Source organism: Lagopus muta, chromosome 5 (assembly GCF_023343835.1).
Source record: "Lagopus muta isolate bLagMut1 chromosome 5, bLagMut1 primary, whole genome shotgun sequence".
Taxonomy (NCBI): domain Eukaryota; kingdom Metazoa; phylum Chordata; class Aves; order Galliformes; family Phasianidae; genus Lagopus; species Lagopus muta.
The window spans coordinates 45,703,649-45,721,859 of record NC_064437.1 but is presented as its reverse complement, the minus strand read 5'-3'; the positions used below and the strand labels follow the sequence as shown (position 1 = coordinate 45,721,859).

General features: G+C 40.6%; 1 protein-coding gene and 1 long non-coding RNA gene across 18 annotated transcripts in view; both read right to left on the bottom strand.

The window, feature by feature from the left end:
- The window catches only part of LOC125693507 (calcium/calmodulin-dependent protein kinase type II subunit gamma), a 761,290-nt gene that overhangs the window by 189,244 nt on the left and 553,835 nt on the right, over nt 1–18,211 (bottom strand). The window lies entirely within an intron of this gene.
- LOC125693525 (uncharacterized) overlaps nt 1–18,211 on the bottom strand; it is a 120,040-nt gene that overhangs the window by 76,227 nt on the left and 25,602 nt on the right. The window lies entirely within an intron of this gene.

Genomic DNA, 18,211 nt, shown 5'->3' with positions numbered 1-18,211 from the left:
GTAAGAGCATCATACGCTCCCTTCACCAACCCACTGCAACAATATCATAGGTGATAGAAGGAAAGTGATAGTTTTGCTTTCCTCAGTAACAGGATTTTTAGAAAAGAAATACATTTAGCATTGATATTAAGCACTTTTAAGTAACATTTTCATTAATATAAACGGTGTATCAAGCAAAAGCTTCACTTACACTTCGCTATTTCCTCCCCCCCCTCAAGAAAGAAGTTCAGCCAGAAAAGAATTCATAACAAAGTACTGAGAACAACCCAATACTTAAAGCCAACTGCATTGCCAGTTCTGGACAAAATACCACAATTATTAACACAAAGTAAATCCTTGTTGAAGATATGTTCTGTTGTTTGGGCAAACATCAAAGGCTGAAAAATATGTACAAGGGCTTCCCTTTTGAGGGGAACCTAGTTCAATTCTAGCATCACTTCAACATCTGAAGGAGAATACTTTGCTGTGGTTTTGCTTCTTTGAAAGTAGTTAAGAGAAACGGATACATTGGGGGCACTGCTACAAGCAGCATTTACAACAAACTCACGGGTGTAACACTACAATGGGATGGAAAGCACAGCAGTGATTGCAGGGTAGCAAAGTCCTAGGCTACAGTGCCCAAATGCAGCAGCTGTAGACACAGAACCAAAGGAGAAAGATCTGCTTACCCTTGGAAGGCAGGGATCTCCAGCAAGATTCCCTTGCCTCCACTGCCAAAACATGAGGTCTGTAAGGCATGTGTCCTGGCTCCACACCTTCCAGTCACTCAAGCACACTGCATGCACCTGAGCTCCCCTGGGCTGGCCCTGCCTTCCACCAGGTGCTCAATCACTGCTTCAAGACCTCAATTAGTATTTCCATTACAACAGGTAAGTGTCTGTATCCCAGCATCATATACACATGTGACACTTGTGATGTTTTTAAATGTTGAAGCAAAAGGCTTGCATGTAGCAACATAATATCCTGCCAAGCATTTAAGAATGTGAAAAACGATATCCCATGTTGAAATGGCCATCACAGAACAAATTAGCAGGCTCATCAGCAAGCTGATTTCTTAAATTATTAATCCTATCCATCCTAAAAAATGACACAGCAGACCAGCAAGACTCCAGTAGTTATTGGTGAAAAGATCAGAGCCAGCAACTTTGCCATTTTTAGCCTATTTTCAAGAAAAGTTCCTACCCAAATGCTTTGTTGTGGGTACTAACTACTTTTTCGTCTCGTCTCATAAATGCAAAATTTGTGTTATAAGGAGGTCAAAACAGAGGATCATTAGCAACATTCACTGATTTTTATATATCAGTTGATAACATTTACTTGCTTGCTACAGTTAAGAAAAATATCTCAGTGTTTATGTGCAATCATTCCTCGTGGGACTCTCACACACACATTTGATCTCTATCACTGCTTAACAATGAATGACTCCAGATTTCAAAAACATTTTGGAAAAATATTAATCAAGCAATTCATTGTGACCCAAAAGCAGCGCTTTGAGTAGAGGTGAGCAGTACCTGAGAAGGAATGGACTCTTTCTAAAAGGCACTCAAGACACTACTTTGGTCAAGTTCTTTTTTGTCATGTTATAGACATCAAAGATACTTTAAAAAAAAGACAAATACTATTTTATTTTGATCAAATAGAGATGAGGTAGATAAACTCAACTCATTATTAAATTAATCAGTATCTTCATTTCATAGCAAGGAAAATGAATTCAGAATTACTGAGGTACAAACTCAACTACAGCAGTCTTTAAAAAAAAATATATCAACAGAGAAAGCATCAGCTGAACTTCCTCCATCCAATAAGCACACTTTTATTTCTGAGATATGTACGACATCTTGTTGCTTATTTTAGTTTGGGTACATGAAGCTTGCATATTTCTGATGGAATACGGGAATAGGAATCCTAATGAAATCTTGTCCTTTAGAGTCAAGCCTGAAACATGTGACATCTGGACTACTGCCAGCTCTGCTACTGTTAGGTCACAACATCTTTATACTTCAGTTTCCTATCTATAAAACATGTGGGCCAGTATTTCCTTTCTCCCACTGATCTGACCTGGTATGATTTCTCAGGTGGAGAGAGAGAGAAGCTTGCAAGTAATTTGCCAGCACCATAGCAAAGACAGCAATCACCACTTAAAACACAAAATGGTAAGCAACAGTACTGGGCTGTGAATACTTCAGTAATACAATCTATGGTTGGGACCTGCAAACAGAATTTTCTTAGTAGAAGTCACCAGTGTTTGTGGTAGAGTTGTTTGGTGAACACACACTTTGTGGACTGCCAGTTAAAGTTTGTGCAGGGAGTTAAAACTGCATTTGTTGGACAATTAGTTGGAGATCTCCTCTACAACAGAGTTTAGAGACTGTCCACTGTCCAGAGGAGGAAGGTGCTCATAGCTACTGTCTAGAAAATCGTGTAACAGAGCAGTTAATCAAGTAACATGAACAGTTTTACACAAAAATCTACATTTTAGTCATATCCTTTGGGATGGTAATGATTTCTCACTTCAGCACTTCATTTAAGCATTTAAAGCACTGTCATAAGACTTGCAACAGAGATGCTGTACATTATCATCATCATAACAAAGTGTGCATTTCTCACTGATGTCTGTGAGATTTTGTGTGAATAAAGCCAGGTCAGTAAAATACAAATTTTGAATTGTTCCCATAACTATGAATAAGAATGAAGGTGCAAACAAAAATTGCATTAAAGTCTTTCATTCTGAAATTTAGCAAACTCTGAGGAAAGCATGAATACAGGGAGAACCTTAAGAGCAGAGGAAATGTAGGTGATTTTTTTCTGGGTAGTACACTCCCAGATACAAGTATCAGGTTTTAAGGCTCTGACTGATGGCTGCTTGTGTGCAATCATATTTGTTCTTTAGTGTATGTTAAACTGCCCCAGGAAAAATGAAAGACAAATAAACATACATACTTCTCTGCTTTGGCTTCTACCATACTTCATATACCCTCTGTAGCAGAAATGCTAAGTCACAAGTTGAACCTGTGATTGAGCATCTGGAAGGAAAGCAGGGTCAACCCAGGGGAGCTCAGGTGCATGCAGTGCACACGAGCCAATGGAAGGGGTGAATCCTGGCTCTACCTCAGGGGTGAATCCTGGCTCTACCTCTTCCCAGACTTCATTTAAGAGTTAGTAGTGGAGGTGAGGTGATATCATCTAGAGACCCCTGCCTACCTGAGGACCTTACAGGCTTTTTGAATGTAAGCAGCTTCTTTCTTTTATTTCTGCACCTACTGCTGTCACACCTGAGTGGATCCTCACTCACTGTGACCTGCAGTCTTGCTGCTCTGTGTCTTGTTGCACTTTCCCTTGTGTTCTGTACTTTCAATATCATCTATGTGACTTTGGCCTCACAACTGCAATATCACTTGGCTGTCTAGTTATCAGAGCCTGGGAAAAAGAAGGGCAGAAGATGAGAGCAAAATTGTGCAAAAGCTTCTCTCCCTGCAACAGAGGCCCCTGGAAACACTTTCTTTCCCTGTTTATAGAGAGTGAACAGATGATCCAACTTATGGCACTGGGAGGAGCAATAGAAATAGACTTGAGAGCTGTGCCTGGAGAGAGCACCAGTGCAGAATGGCAACAGAAATACCAGAGAGAACCTTGATGGAAGATACTGGATATCTTCTGTGTACAAACATATATATATAGAACAAAACCTGATACCATAAATCTGCTTTTACTTAAGAAGAGAGATTCTTTGACTTTAGTTATGTGGCAGGCAGTGGAAAGAATAAGAGATAAGCATTCAGAAACTGCTCAGGGATGAGCACTAGCCAAAGAGAAGAGATCTAACTCAGAAACCTTTCAATCATGAATAGTAAGATCTCAGATATACTATACTATATACTATACAGATATACTATACTTATCTTCAAAACTTTCACAAAAGAAATGTGGTAAGATATCAAGTCATAGCTAACGTGTCCAGCAGATGGGAAGATGGTTAAACATGTCATCTCTTAAAAGGAAGTGATGCATCCTGAATGGACAGACCACTTTGCCTTATATAGCTGAAGCTTTCTTAATGGAAGTAGGAACTAAAACGTGACTCAAACCACTTAAAAATAAAATGTGTTCTAAATAAACTAAGTTTTAATGAAACATGATACAAAGTCACCTATTTGTTGCATATGAAATTGTATGCAGGGGAGGATTTTGGCTATACTAAACCTTGCACTAATGCAGCGCAGCAGGACTATTTTGTCACCAAGTTTTGGTCACATATCTGACACTAAACCACACTGCTTGCTTTGGAGCAAAAAGAGCTTTCCACAGAAAAGAGGATCAAACATCTCTGCATCTGTTGGACTTGTAGTGTGTAGGTTTAAGTGCCTTCACTTGTAAGGCAAAAAAATGTGATGTACTTGAAAGCATGCATATTCATTAATGAGCAAAAATGGGTTCAGACTTGACGTACCCCCCTTCCAAACTCAGTGCATCACATGCCATATTCAAATGGACAATCTGAACAGAACTGCAACGTTTAACTTTACGGCCAGTGGAACTTAAAGAAGTGAAAATATAAGCAACTTATGGAGCAAGTATAATGTACCTCTTGAACAGTAAAATGAAATGTACATCCACAAGCAAGTGTGAATGTACAGGCTGAGTCATACAAGCAGCATGACCAACTCCTGTGCCAGCTGACACATGGATTCAGTCAGACTGCGGCTGCCTCTCTCTGGCCTCACTGATGTTTGAAGCTTGGAAGGACACAAGTATGCCACTGTCTAAACAGAATTCAGTGTGAGCTTAGCAAACCAGATTCACTGGAAGCAACCAAGATGAGAGTTGGTGAAGACAGAAGTGAATAATCAAACAGATGCAGGTGAGAGATGACTGATATTAAAGCAGATCCAGAAGGCACAGCAAACCATGGAGAGGGCTTAAACTGGAAACACTGAGTTAAAAACCATAAACGTACTGACACATTCACCTGCACACAGTCTGTAAGTCCTGTAAGGGCCTCTGATGACACTCAGCTGTGTCCTGCTACACACATCACTCTCCCTGATGACAACACAGCAAATAAGATTCGTGGTCTAGAATGTGATAAGGAGAAAAGGTTGAAAATAACTTGTTTTGTTTAAAGAAGCAACACTTGAAAGATTTTCTTCAAGGGGGAAAAGCTGTTGCTCTGTATCTGTGAGAGTCAGGCTAAGAAACAGTAAGCCTGACTGCAGGAAGGGAAACTAAACTGCAATATTATGAAAACTTTTCTAATGGTAAGAGTAGTGAAGCACTAAAATGAACAGCACTGAGTGGTGCTGAACCTCTTCCACTTGAGTTTTTCAGAACTTCGATACAAAAAAGAGATAAGTCTGATACTGGTTTGGGATACTGCCATGAATTTGGAAGAGATTATGGAAATAACCTCATCTCAGATTCCATGCTCTATTATGGAACGAACAGTGCTTGGTGACTGAGATGACTCCATGAAAATGCAGAGTTTAGTAATAGCATTACACAGCAGTGAATTGAAATGCCTTGTTAAAAAGTGGCTGTAAGATGCAGCTCCTGTGATGTACAGTGGTGTGGATCTCTGAATTAACCTTTGAAGGGAAGTCTCCCAATGGCAGACTAATAACAAAACAAAAGATATTGAGCAAATGTTTCTGTGACACTTAAGATAATATTCCAGACTTAAGATAATATTCCAGATAAAACTAGAATCAAATTAATTGCTTCCATCTCATATTTGCAATGTGTTTTCAATGAATTACATGTGCAAATGGCAAGAGAGTAAAAAGAATATCCCCCATTGGATAGTGGAAATGTCATTTCTCTACTGAATATCTGAAAATTGTCTTGTATGTAATGTTATGATGTGGTATCATAAGCATGAATTACCTCAGCAAGTTCCAAGCCAAAAGCCTGTGTGTGTGATGAAAACCTCACAAAGCAGAGTATTATCATAAGGAGGCAATCAAAACAACTCAAAAATCACAAGCAGCCACCAGAAACTGCCAGTCACAGGCAGGCAGATTTTAAGATCAGACACCTGTTTGGTGATGCAGTGTAATTCCAGAAAAACAGACAGACATTTACAAATACTGCAGCCAAAGCATCAAAGCTGGTCCCAGCACTGATTGTCTACATGCAGTATATTAATACCTTCAGCAACAGTAATTAAGAAACACCACTTTCTAATTCTTCCTTAAATTTTCTTGTGCTGTGGCACAAAATGTTAGCCAAAGTTAAAGCAGAGCTTCCCCAAATGACATAAATCTGAATATTCCTGCAGATGTTGAGAATCACTATAGCCATTGGGAATGCAGCTGTTCCACAAAGATTGCAGCACACACTTGGAATCACTACAGCACATCAGGACAAACAGCTGTCAGACTTAAATCAGCAAAATAGTTCAAGCTCCAACATTCAAGCATCAAGATGACCTTTTCAGCTCCTAAGCTATGTAATGGCTTCTCTCTGATTTCTGGAGAGCCTCAGCTGTCCTCTTACGACTGTGCTTCCTGAAACAGTAATTTCAGTAATTTTTTGGTGTTGGATTTGGCCATGAAAGTCTTCATGTTGAGTCAACTTGGATCGATGTGTGAATGGATAAAGACATTTTGTAAACGTGGAAGTATATGCAATCATAGATTGTATAGAATAGCATAAGTCATTGTGGTCATATGAGAGGGTAGGGATGGACAACTTGCTTTACAGTAACAGCTGCCATGATCAAAGATGAAACAAATGTAGCCAGGTTATTTCTGCAGGTATTTTTGTATGTGACGTCATTCAAGCATCCGATTTGTTGCAGAAGATTCCATTAAAAGCCCAGGCTGGAAATTCCTATTCAGTCTATCATCAAACTTGAAGATGGTAGAAATATTTTTAAGTTCCCAGCTTTAAGGAAGACTAAGGAGGGACTAAATCTAGGCTGGGGTGTTCTGCTTCACTGGGTATCACAGATATTGCATATCATCTGTAAGAATAAACTATTGCTAATTTCATGACAAACTGGGTGTAAACGTATAGATTTTAAAATCTTTTTCCAGAACGACTCAAGTTCATCTAAAATAACAGCAGTTGGGCATTTTACACTTAAATCTTTTGGCATCTAAAGGCACTTCTGTTTAACATAGACTGCAGCCGTTATTTGCTTGTCCTCGCTTCAACCCAGCGGAGCCCAGCCCCGCTACCTCCGTACCAGAGGCGAGGCGGGCAGAGCCGACGGGCGGCACGGCGGCAGCCAGGGGGCGCCGGCAGGGGAGCAACGCCGAGCGCGGCGCCCACAGCGCCCGCCAGGTGGCGCCCGCGCCCCGCCGAGGCCCTCGCAGGCGGCGCCTGAGCCGCCCCAGCGGTCACGGAGGCAGCGAACCCGCTGCAGGGAACCGCTATCATCCCATGCGTGGGAATTAAGAAGCTGTTAAAATGCTAATGACTGGAAAGAGTCAGTGGGAAGGTCAAGAGACTTTTTTTTTTTTTTCAGGCTCTAATTAATCTAAATTTTCTGTATTTTCCTGAATATATTTGTATAAGAAAAATGTGAAATACGTGGCAAAGATAAACAACCCTCGTTTGTGATTGCACTAAGAAGCACCCTACAGATTTTCTCCCTGACCTACAGACAGAACACAGCACTGCTTAAAGAGGCAGACACTCCTCTGGATCAGAGCCAAACGCCCTCTCACCCAGCAGGTATCAAACACATCAGTCAGTGCCTGAGACCTCCTTCATCCCTCCCACATTAGAAACTGGCCTTGTGAATTGTGAGAGTTATGCTCCATTACCCTCACACAATTCCAGAGCACAGCACATAAAAGTTACCTCTACTTTCTGTTGCTGCTGAACTTCATGACAGATCAGCCCCAATCTGAAATGAGACCAAAACACTGATCCCTTCATAGGCAGAAGTGTACCCCTGCCACAGGTACTCAACACACTATGCTGTGAAAACAGTGGTGCTTGGCTGTGGAAATGGGCACTGAGCCAGAAGTTATAGGGGAGATACAGAATTGTCACAATTTTCAACCTGGAATGCTGTAACATAATGAAAAGTACAGCAATATTAGCAGATGGGCAAAATCCCAGGCTGCAGCAAATGAGAACAAGCCCAAATGCAGCAGTCATGGACACAGAAACAAAGGAAAAAAACTGCTTACCACTTGAAGGCCTTCAGTAGGCTTAGATCTCCAGAGATCCCCTTGCCTCCACTGCCAACCCTTACATGAGGTCCGTAAGGGGTCAAACCTGGCCTTACCCCTTCCAGTCACTCAGGAACATTGCATGCACCTGAGCTCCCCTGGGTTGGCCCTGCCTTCCACCAGGTGCTCAGTCACTGCTTCAGGCCATGACTCAACATTTCCATTACACAACCATTCTCAAAAATGATTCCTAGTATTGATATCATTTGCAAAAACTGGTGGTTCACATGCCAAGGGTAAAAAGATATATTTTTTCCCCCCCCAAAGGGGTAAATCTGACTGATAACATTAGGACAATTCAATACAGAAGAATTTTTCTAAAGCATCGATTTGCAAATGAAATGAAAGGCAGCAGCAAGTAATTACCTACAAATTTTACAACAAGTTGCATCTGACTTATTAGTGTATGCCACATAAACCCAGGATGTTATTGCACAAAGAAAATGTCTCCCACTAAGCAGCCAGGGATGGAAGAGCAACTGGCCCAGGGTGCCGCCAGAGGGGGCCCTGCCCTGGGTCTCCCTACAGAACCCACGCGATGGCTGCTGAGAAGACAGAGCTCAGCTACTGGCAGCAGAGCAATAGGTGGCAGCAAGACAGGGATAAGGATCAGGGCTAGGGAGGAGCACCTTTTTCCCCATGAGTAGTCGAGAAGAGCCCAAGCTGTGTCCTGCTGGGGGCTCTAGCTGGATACAGTTGATGTGGCCTCAACTCACTCTGCTCTGACAGCAGCTCAGACCTGGCTCCTGCTGGATTCACTTCCAACCCCAGTCATCCTCAGACTCCACATGACAGTTACCACAGTGCTTTACCTTACTGATAGAGCCACCAAACACTTCCGAAAGGGAAACTGTGATAAAAACCATACAGTATATTGCTCAATATTTGAGCTTTTAAATATACCTTTTCTTCAAAAGGACCACAAGCCTTGAATTTCTTTATTTTTCAAATCCACTGAATATCAGAAAGGACAATTTTAGAATCCATTTCTGACATAAATGACTGCCTGTCAAAGCAAAAAATGTTTTAACAGTTGCTTGCAATATTTGAATCATGTCAGGAAATCTCATTATTGAGATTTTAAGGGCCAGGGATACATTTCCTGTGCTCTGGATGTATTTTAGCCTCTTCTGCAAAGAACCTACACTGAGCTGTGGGTCTGTTCCCTCCTTCTGTGTTTGTTCAGCTCTAAAAATAGATTTAACAGTTGCACCATTTCACTATTCACTAGGTAAGGATTCTGCCCTTACACACAAAATGTACATCATGCAAATACAGAATAGATTTCCTTATTCTAAAAGCCATTAGAACAAGGGGTGCTGCAGTGTCATGAAGTTCAGCCGTGTCACAGCCCTATTTTAGCTCTTGTAGAAGGGGTTAAACTTCACTGAAGAGGAGAGCAGTGCTTCAGTAAATGAAGCTGATTTTCTTTCCTAACTATGCAAACTGTTGCATATATTTTCCCCTCTAGCAATCTCTTTTTCATTGTTTCACAGTACCACTCTGAATAGTAATTTGGCTTTGAATAATTGCCCTCATCATAATGCAAATGTCAACACACCAAACGATGCAGACACAGGCTACAGTGTGCAGTGGCTGCAGCTTAAAACGCAGCCTCTTGTACACAGAGCCAGTGAAGCATGTGGTTTTTATTTTTTCACTGTTTCCCCACAGATTGAAAATTCCACAGCCTACAGAGTTTTGAATAATCAAGAATGCTGCTTGGAATATTCCTTAGCTATTAAAAAAAATATATATATTTCAAGGTTGAAAATGTACTTCACTTTGCTGGATAGATTTGATACCTCAATCACCAGAGTCCTCCTTAGAACATACAGGAGGTAAGAGACAAAATGTGTCAGTTCAGAACAACAGACTCATTCTTTTGAAGCTCCAGAGCAATTTCATCACTGAACAAGACTACAGCAGCAGGACTATTGCTCTGTCTTGGTGAAAGGAGATGGATCAAACTGAGCTGTAGGACCTGCTTGACTGCTCAGGACAGGCAGAACTCAGGTGAGTCTAATGCAGCACAGATTCACCTGCAATTGCTTTAAGGGCAGGGAACAAACTGTGACACCAGTTTCTCAGAAACAAGTGGCTAAATATATTTACTCAAACACACCGGTGATACCTGGGGTGGCTTAAGTTAATGTTTAAAACACTGTATTTTACTTATGGGTCTCCCAAAGAGCATGCATCCAGCAAAGGAGTTAAGGTCAGCTTGCTCACCATGTGTTTTTTCCATCTCCTCTGCATATACCTGCCCTCAGCTGGAACCAAATCAAAAAATGGTATTTATGTTGCACATTACATTGCACAAACATCTATTTTATTAAAATAAAATACATGGTACTGAGTCCACTAAAAAAACCCTCTGTATATCTTGTTTGTCTAGATTATGTTCTCCTAACAAATAAAACATCAGAGCTAAAACTTTTATCCAGGATCAGTCTCAAACGTTCAGCCCTGTCCTCCTCAGTGCCAGCATCTCCCACTCAATCTGACACCACATGCACTTTCCAGAGGCAAAATCTGGCAGCTTTATTACCATAAAGTTCAGATTGTCATAAAATAGAGGCATACTTCAATGAGGAGCAATGTCTGCAAAAGCATCTTTCATTTAAGACCATCAAGCCACTACAGAATGCGTAAGCATGAGCTTCCTATGTCGGTTACTTTGTTCAAACATTTACAAGTCATAGTTTCAAGGCTGGGTTGCAGCTCTCACGGGAGGCTGAGGGTGAACTGAGCTGCTCTAGCAAAAGTGCTCTGTCTCTGAAGAGCCACTGTGGGGCCTTCCTCACTTAGGCCTGTCAGGTCTCATTGCTCAGAACATACAACTCACTCAGATCTCAGCATGTGCACTTTCCCACTTTTGCCACAGTTTTCCTCTGGCTCTTCTCTGCACCTTGCTCATGAGGTTTCAGAAGCAGCAGGTGTGGCAGCAAGGTAGACTCTGGGCCACTGCCTGGCAGCTCAGCACTTTCCTGCAGACATGAATTCATAATGCATCCTTAACCACACCAGGTGCACAGCTCTGCCTCGTCAGCTGCAGTTCCATGAGTAAGCATTAATACCTGTTAAAAGATTTAAGCTCTGAGAACACACTGAGAGAGCAAATTCAACAGATGTCTCCACATCAAATTACTGCTTGCAGTCCAGTAAAACCTGCAAGAAGCAAACAGCCAACGCTCGCATATGGACTATCAACTAGTAACCAAAACAAGTGCAGCTTTCCCCTGCTACAAGTGGGCACTCCAGGGTGCACAGCTCTCAGCACCAACTGTGCTTCCAAAAAACACATGTGCTCTGACAGCACAAGTCCTGCAAATGCTGCTAAAGCCAAATTTGTTTTCTGCATTTCTTTCTTGCATAATGCTTAGCAGGAAGTAGTATTAGTGGCTCAGACCACTACTTTCTTTCTTTAGCACTTTTATCGATTAATTAAAATGGCATGTGAAAAGCCACCAAAATATATATTCTATTAAATAGAAAACTTACTATCAGCAGCACAGCATAAAGCTGGTGCCTTATTTGAATTTGCTGTAAAAGCAGCACTGCCAAGCCAGGGGAACAACACTTATGTATTCTGCACCAAAATAGCTGCTTGTATGTCTCGAAGGATAATAAAGATAATAAGCAGCAAATGAAGACCAAGTCTTCAGACACTGAGGCTAATTAAAACAGGTAATGTCAGTGCAAAGGAAATGAGCATACAGATGAGCCTCTGTTTGGCATCAGTTGAGGTAGTTAATAAAAAATGATATGCTGGTCATTAAGACATATTCATATAAAGACACTGAGTTACACACTAGCTTATTTAATTTTGAGAAATACTGGTAAAACTATATAAACTAAAAGGAATGAGGAATTAAATGTTGTGTTTGTGTTCCCACTGTGAAAGCTACCTTCAGCTTTATTTCTTAAGTGATACTGTTATCAGTGGATTTAGAAAGAGGATAATGACAGCCTTGTGAAACAGCTATGATACAGGCCTGCATTCTTACAGAACAGGTAAGCACTGATATCAGAAAATGTGGCAGTACATTTTTTTTCTATTATCTACATAAGAAGAGTCCATAACATTCTTCTTCTTTCTTTATTTTGACAAATAAAAATCACAGAGGGCTTCATAAGAGAACTTTAGCTGTTTGGTGAAACTGGAATAAACATTTATTGTAGAACTAGGAAAGATCATGGCAAGGAAGTCAAATTAACTGCCATCTTGTTTTCTCAGCTGAGGCTGTTGTGTCAAGCATCGAAAATAACTTTGAATTTAGCATCCCATACTATTTGCTGAATGCAAAGATATGAGGCTTCAGCCTGTAACGTTCCTGTCTTCCCTCATCTCAGTATCTCTCACATTTGCAGGTAGTTTAAACCTAGCAGCCTAGTCAACAAGAATCACGTAGTGTAAAAAAAGCTAAATAGCTTTCTTTGAGTTTCTAGCACCAAAGGAATCATCACTACTAGTATTTAACATCAATTTTAGTTTAAAAAATATGACATTCATCTTAAAGTGAATTAAAGAAGCTACAGGAACTTAACTTTTGAGATAACTGGTGTTGTGCTTAGAAGCCGTGCTCCCAAAGTGAGCAAATTTAAGCTTTTATTCACAAGAAAAATAGTACCCCTCATGGTTGAGGAAAGTAAATAATGACTCAGATGTTTCCTTACACAAAGAAAGAAGTGAAAAAACCTCAATAATCCCAAAGAAAACTCCATGCTTTTGCAGGAGGATGGGAGAAGAGAAAGAAGAGATGGGATAGAGAAGTTGACAAAATATTCATATGCTTGGACTTGTATAACCATATTTATGATATAAAGACAATCCACAGGGAAGCCTAAGCAAACAGAAGACAAATCTGAGTGGTTACAGTACTGCAGACATTTACATTTCACTCTCACATGCTGCACCACAATGACAAGAACAAAGAATTAGGATGGCATATCTCAGTTCAGCCCTGCCAATCGTTTCAAGCCCCTGAAATTTGTGGTATTTTTCCTTTCCAAGAAAAGCCTTTCAATACTTTTGTAATAACCGAAGGGTTCAGGTTGATCTGATACAAATCCTTGCCCTGGTATGAGTTACAGATTTTCACTATGGATTTTCATCTCACAAGCCTCTGAATCATGCAGAGCACGGTTACAGTTGCAATCCTATCACCAGAAATTAGACATCTCCAGAATAATTCATCAAAATACAAAAGTAATGTGCTCTTTCCTTTTATTGGCCAGGTACATTTTACTCTACTGACAATCCATTCAGCATGACCAGTAAGAAGCTGAGAACTTCAGCATTTGTGGAGCTACTGTGTACTGCCTACCCATGTGCCCATGCTAAATTGCTCAGACTCAGCAGGCTACGTTCACACTGCATTGCTGTCTCTACCAGGGTAGAGGGGAGAAAGATCCTTAAACTATCATCTTCACTTGCTCAGAAGAAAGTGACTGAAATAGCCTTTGAAGTTAGATGTGGCAGGATGAATATCTTTGGTGGTTTCTGGCATGTATTTGAAGTGTTCTGAAAATGTAATAAACATGAAAGGTTACCTTGAAAACAAACAGAAGCCATCTACTACTAAGCCTCAAAAGCATAGTCATTAAGGTTCTTATAATGTCTTACAGGAAATCTGCTAAGTGCCAGATCAATGAAGAGATAATTTTGAATCACTGCTTTCTAAATAAGAACGTAGCAAAAATATTCCCCTTGTGTTTTAAGAAACAAAATGACTCATGGAAGTAGAAAGCATGGACTGCTTGCTGTTATAGATCAAGATGCCACTTTACTTTAAAAGTGCAGCATCACAGCACAGAGGATTTAACAATTCCATAATGAAGATAGAGGAGAAGGTGAAAGCACAGAAAATGCATACAACTGTATGTCCTAGTATGGAAATAAAATTTATGGTCTCCTTCCTAACCTCGATGAAGAAAGCAAGAACACTAGATATCATCTGCATCCAAAAGCTTCCCCCAGATATGAGAACCCAAATGGATTTCACAGAATCATCATCAGCCCTTGCACTTCTCAAGTCAGAAGACAGTTTTCAGCCAAGGAGCAAACAAACCAGGTCCTCTGGCACAATTGGAACGGAGGGATAGATCTCTTGTTTTCCTGAGCTAAGTCCTGATTTTCCTATCATCAGATGGAATACATTTAGGGTTACTCTGGCATTATTTAAGCAAGTCCCATATGGTTTTCACAGCTTCCAGATAAGCACTTTGCCTTACTCTGGCACAGCCATTGAGCCAGTGTCTGAGAAAGCTGTGATGCAGAGCTGACTGTTGTTTTTGCAGCAACATTTGCCAATATTTAGTCAAGGAAGAGGATTGGCAGATGGTTACAAATGAGTCACTGGTAAATAATGCAAGAGAATTCTTTAGCTAACCCTGATGCAGTCTCCTGGGGTTACTGATGATCCCCCGTAGACATGAAATCAACGCCCTGGACTTAACTTTGAGGAGAGTGCAGTTAGAAACTCAGAGGCAGAATGGTGTATCAAAGTATACCTTACAGCTCTCCTTTCTCTCATCTCCATTTATGCCAGCCATATTTTATTAATTACATTAGTAAATGTCTGTAGCCCTTCAAGTCAGAGGTCACTTCTGAAAGCTCAAATCAGGCTTTATACTATTTTTAGCTTATAAATGACCTATACCGAAGCATGTTATGTTTTTTCCCCCTAAAATAGCCATTGAAACAGATTCATACTGAAAATCAGACATAATAGCACCTGTACCACTGAAATGAACTTGTGTCAATGTAATGACACATCCCTTAAATAAGAAAATTCTCATAATTTTGAGTACTAAGAGGTCAGCATTTTTAGCTACTGAAGTAGATTTATTCCCTTTCCTCCTATGCTGTTGTGTAGCTATTGCTTGTAGATCTGACTGATCAGATTGAAGACAGCATGAGTCAATAACAGAAAATCTAAAAAAATATATACCTGAGCTAACATTTAGGGAGTGGACTTGACTGGGAGTCTCCATTGTAACAGAAAGAGTTCAAACTGAAGGCAAGGGAAAGCAAGATCAGACAAATAAAGTGTCAAATATGATTCTGTTTTGAAAGTATATCTCCTGAACACCCCTTCATTGTGTTTCCTTCAGCAAATTAACCCATATTGAACTCCTTGACAGGGGAAACCCAGCAACAATGGCCTCAGTAGTACGCAATGTTTGTAAATTCAAAACCACCCAGTACTGTTCTTAACCACAGCAAACAACGAGGCACAATACGGCTTAGTCATTTCCTCACAACTTTATGCCTCAGCAACAGTACAGAGCCACAGGACAGAAGCTTATGTGGAAGTGTTCAGAACAAATGTAAACACAATTACAACTAATAGACCATATAAGGAAACAGTAAAAGTCTCTCAGAAGCTGAACTACTCTCCTCAAACTTCCTCTCTTCTAGCAATCTGATCAGCTCTGGAGCTGAAGTTGGGTACTGCTGCTGCCTAGCAGCATGTAGACATGACAGCAACAAAAAAAGGCTTCACCCACTGCCTAGAAAGCTCTAGCAGTGCAAGGCTCAGCGTAAAGGCATTGTAAGCTGAGCTACACGAGCTAGCAGTGTTCATCAGTCATTCAGCATTAGCGCTACACTGCTGAGTGGATGAAGAACACAATGGCCCATTACTCAACACCAACATTAAATGATGCTTGCTGAACATTGATGGAGACCATCAGTGTCTCACATCCACTGTTTGTCACATCCAAACAGTGGATGTGAGCACAGTGAGGCAGTGGTTGGTGAGTTTCAGCAGTGGTGACGGTGAGTCACCTCCACTGGTGCAGATTTTTACTAGCATGGCACACAGGTCTTGTTCTCGAATTTTGTTTTTCCAGCTTACAGTGTCCAGGCATACACAGATCTCTACCCCTAGAATCTCTGCATATTAATAATTGCACCTTCCTCCAGATGAACAGGAAATTACAGCTTAGTGGGAGCAGAAGCAAATTACTATACAGATAGTGCTCTGGTTTAAAAGACAGAAATAGTGATGCATTCACTTTATAATTAGGTGGCATTTGCTGTCATCCATGTGAATCCCTCACCGTGATATGGTGATTAGCATGCACTGTAATTTAACAGCCAGCTGTACCTGGCTGGATTTCTGTGCTTTGTAATCCATACTGTAAAAATGCTACATTTTGTGCTGTTTCTACCTGCTAGACTGTATTTCGTAAGTTTGAAGTACAGAAAGCTTCCAAGCCATCAAGAGCAGGAAAAGATACCATTTAGTGCTAATTAAAAAATAAATTCCTGATAAGAAAAAATTAGAGAGTTTGCTAAAAACCGTCTCATGCTGTCATGACTGACATAAAGGCATGTGTGCTCCCCCTGTTTGTGGAGATTCCTGCAACAGATGCTCTTTACCAAGTGTCCCCTACAGCTCAGTGGCATTATCACTAGCAGAACAATGGCATTAGATTAGGAAAAGCTACAATTTCTGACAAGCAAGTGCAACAGAAGGGAGCACTGCAGTAAGCACACTCAGTTTCAAGCAATGCTTGTCAAAGTAAGGTTCCTAGATGTTGAAGAGAGGCTTAAGAAATTACACTAATCTGTACCCCACAGGTTCTCTTTTCCCTTCTGTTTTATTGATTCTGAAACAGAATCAGAATCATAGCATAGCCTGGGTTGAAAAGGACCTTGAAGTTTATCTAATTCAAACCCACTGCTATAGGTGGAGTTGCCACCCACTAGACAGGTTATCCAGTGCCACATGCAGCCTGGCCTTGAATGCCTTCAGGAATGGGGCATCCACAACTTCTCTGGGCAACCTGCTCCACTGTGACACCACTTTCTGTGTGAAAAACTTCCTCCCAACACATAACCCCAATCAAGTTTAAAACCATTCCCTTGGCAGCAATATGGAAGCCTGCAACAGTAAGTAATGCTAGACTTGCCTTTCTGATGCAAGTAATTTTATAGCAAAATGAGAATAGCTGCGTACAAGTCAGGATGATGTTTAGTAATTTTGAGTTCTTCGGTTTGCTTTCCAGCTGTGCTCTAAATTGCATGTTTCTCTATGCAATTCTAATCACTCATTGGTACCAATAATCTCCAGATTTGTCAGCTTTCCTTACTTCAGTTTTGACTTTGTGAGACAGTGTGCAGAGAAGTGATACACACACAAAATTTAGGAAGAGGATATGGCCAGAGTTTTATAGGGAACAGATGAGCTTCAGGAAAACAAAAAATTAAAATAAAAAGGATAAAATAAGAGCTGTATGTTCAGTTACAGTCTGTTTGCTAGGAATGTCTGCATAAGAGGCAGAAGTGAGAAAGTCCAATGCACCAACATTTTGTTTGTGGCTAGCTCAGGCTTTCTGAGACTGAGGGTCTCCCTTCCTCTGACAGCTCTTCAACTGGAAGTTTAGAAGCTTAAGTATTTGAAAGCCATTAAGCACTATGACAATTGCTTCTGAGAAATACATTGGTAAAGCAAAGTTATCCCCCTGATCTCCGCCTTCCTAGCTTGACAAAACTGCCAGTCATCAGCAGAGAACAACTCAAGTCTGAAGAAACAAATTCTATCACCATGAAGGAAAAAGATACTCCTGAACAGACTATACTCAGTGCCATACATACAAAACCTTGCAGCCACTGAATCTTGCCTTCAGATCAGAAGTTAACTGAGGACAAAATACTTAAAAAAAAGATCTAATCATTACTAGTTGGTTGCCACTTCGCTAGCTCTGCAATAATGTAAATGTGGCAGGGTTTTAGTTATCAAGCTGTTAACAGTGGGAAACCAGAAAACTTATTGTCCTGGGCAGGCCAGACAACTGCTGACAATTACTATATATGGCAATTTAATTGATGGCAGGTTTAGGGGAAAAACTGTATCTTGGAAAAATCTTTTCTTCACTAAAAAGGACAGAAATTGCATCTAGGTGTGGTATTTACTGAAGAACCACCACTTCCCTGCATTCCTTCCCCCAGATATATCCTGCTTTCTAAGAATTATAACTTCTAAGAAAAACAGTAAAGAAAGAGGAACTGAACA